Source organism: Mustela nivalis, assembly GCF_964662115.1.
Source record: "Mustela nivalis genome assembly, chromosome: 8".
NCBI classification, from domain to species: Eukaryota; Metazoa; Chordata; class Mammalia; order Carnivora; family Mustelidae; genus Mustela; species Mustela nivalis.
This window is the reverse complement of record NC_139027.1, coordinates 17,239,467-17,242,169: the sequence shown is the minus strand read 5'-3', so window position 1 is coordinate 17,242,169 and position 2,703 is coordinate 17,239,467.

Below are 2,703 nucleotides of genomic sequence, written 5' to 3'. Positions count from 1 at the left end.
TCAGGTGTACCCTGTGGGCAGGACGAGACTTCCAATGACTGAGTGACCAGAGACCAGCGGGATCCGCTTGAGAGGTCATTAAATGACAGGGAAGGATTCTGACAGAGCATGGTTGAAGGCAGCAATGGAAAAAAAATACATCACTTTTAGGGTTTTATGTCACCAAACTGAGACTGCTGGATGAACTGTGTATGAACTGGCTCCAATGTCTTGGTATATCTTTGCTGGCTGTTCACGGTGCGCATCTGTTCTCATTGGTTCCTTCTGGAGTTAAATATTCTGTAGTTCTGTAGTTAAATTTTCTGATATCACTCCCATAGACAGATGTAATCACAATGGCAGGGGACATTGACCAAGACAGTTAACAATCAGAAATGACCACAGTTATAATCAAACAATCATAATTTTAGGAATAGGCAATAATTAGGCACAGACACAGTGCTGGACCTGAAAAACCATGTGAAGGATTGCAGATCTAGTCCGTCTTGGACAGTTCTGGCTCAGATCCAGAGAAGTGAAGCAGAAAGGCACAGACTAGCACAGATTGGGCTGTGGAAGGGGTGCACAGACAGCTCCCCCAGACATGGTAGAACAGCAGGGAACAAGCCTCAAATAAAAGCCCAGAGAGGCATAGAAACAAGTGCCTTGGACCTTCTCTGCCTGGTGCTTTTGGGAGATGGTATTTCAGAGGCATGAGTCTTTTTAGATTCTGGGAAATAACAAAGGAACTTCAGCACTGCAAAGATTTGACTTCTGTTCCTGGCTTCCTGGGTTCATCCCTTTGCCAGGAGGCCATCATATTTACTCTAGTAAGTATGGCTTAGAGATTTCAGAGACACGTGGCTATGGGTAGTAGGTGCTCTGTGGAGGGGCAGGGGGCCAAGATAAGATGTGGGAGAGGACTTCAGTCTGTGGGTATCATCCGTCATGGATGTATGAACAGGCTCTGGTGAGTGGAGGGTTCTCAGACTGAGAGCTACCACACTCAAGTGGCTTTCTCTCAGGAAGCCCTGTCCCTGGCTTTGCCCCATCTGGGGACGGTGTCCTAAAGTGATGTCAGAGCTCACCCAAGCCACCTGTTTGTCAACAACAGTATGTGGCAGAGTTCTTTCAATGAAGATATTCACACAGAGGAGTCAAGAAGAGGGTAATGAAAAGATCCAGGAAAATGGTTACCAGACAGAAATACAAGCATGATCAATACAACAAGTGATGACATATTGGGTTTAATTCCTTCTCTCTTAGGTAATAACCTCTGCTCTGGTCCAGTTTAGATTCCTCATTCCTCCTGGGTGTTTTGTCTTGTTCTCATCTCATCAGCTCTGGATTTTAGAGTTCTGACCTGGAGAAAATTCTCTGTTTCTCCTTGTACGCTTGCTTAGAGGTCCTTTATGACAAAGTCTTTGTTGTTACATTGCTGAGGAGCTGGGTATCTCTGAGTCCTCTCTGCACATGGCTGTGACCTGCCCTCTTTGGTACCAGACGGTGGCTTCTTGGCCTGTTGGCTTGATATTGCAGTGCCTCACACCTAAAGGCTCTTTGTTCACTGGATGAGTGATTCCATTCTGACTGAAGTCCAAGCTTACAATATATTCCTCCTCCGGCAGATATGGTTATGGTATCAATTCTCATGCACACACCACTGAATATCTTCATTAGCATGAAACACTCAAAGTTTTCCAGTTCAATCATTTTACTTCCAGGAATGTCTGGACTGCATGTCCACTGGGGTTACTTGTGGATCGGTAACCCCGGCTTCTTGGAACCTTCATTACAGGTCCTTAGTCATGGCCATGACTTGCAGTGAAATCCAGGGCAACTTGTGGGGATTTCTGATTTTCTGGTATGTTGGTTAGCTCCTAGTAATTTGCTAGGGATTCCCAGAGGACGATTTTCTCCCTCCAAACTAGTTCTGTAAGTCCAAATGATGCCCTTTGAATCCAAAGTTATTCTAGGGAACTAGGGAAACATTTATCCAGGACAGACATGTCTGCATCATTCTGAATGTCAGAAAGCCAGTGAATGCCCTTGAGCTGGAGGGCTGCCACTGAAGGTGTGGCTGGGCACCGTGAGATTTTCTCAGGCATTTAAGGTTCTGGTTAGAAAGAAGAAAGTCTTTGCTCGTGGCTGAGATCACCAAAGCCCTACTGTTATTACCTGTGAACTGTGTCTGTGCTTTGGTGGCATGACTGAGAGATACAACTTGGATGACAAAAACCCAAACTACTAAACCCGAAGCCCTTGGGTCACCTGTCCACCTTTGGTATTCCATCCCCCGGCCCCCACTGTGTCTGACACAGAGCAAAGCAAGGTAGTCAAGGAAGGACACAGTAGAGCTCAGAGATCTTGCTTTCTTTCTGAATCTCTTGTTGTGATCTTCAATCTCCTCTTCTTGGTTTCCAAGATGCTCCCTTGAGAGGTGCCCCAGACTATGCAACATTATTTATTATATTGATCACCCATAATATCCCCAAAGGCTCGATGTAAAGGGAAGTGACTGGTCCTAATGGCCCAATTAGGTTTATTATCTTCTGGCTCCTGATGTAATGTTTCTGCTGCAGACTGCAGCAAGGGAAAGGCGACTGATGGGGGTGGGGAGGAGCCAGGATGGGGAAACTGGGGACCAGAGTTGTGGCTCTTAGCTTTGTTGTCAGCTCACCACTTGACCTTGGGTGAGATATTCCTCCTTGTTGGTCTTAGTCT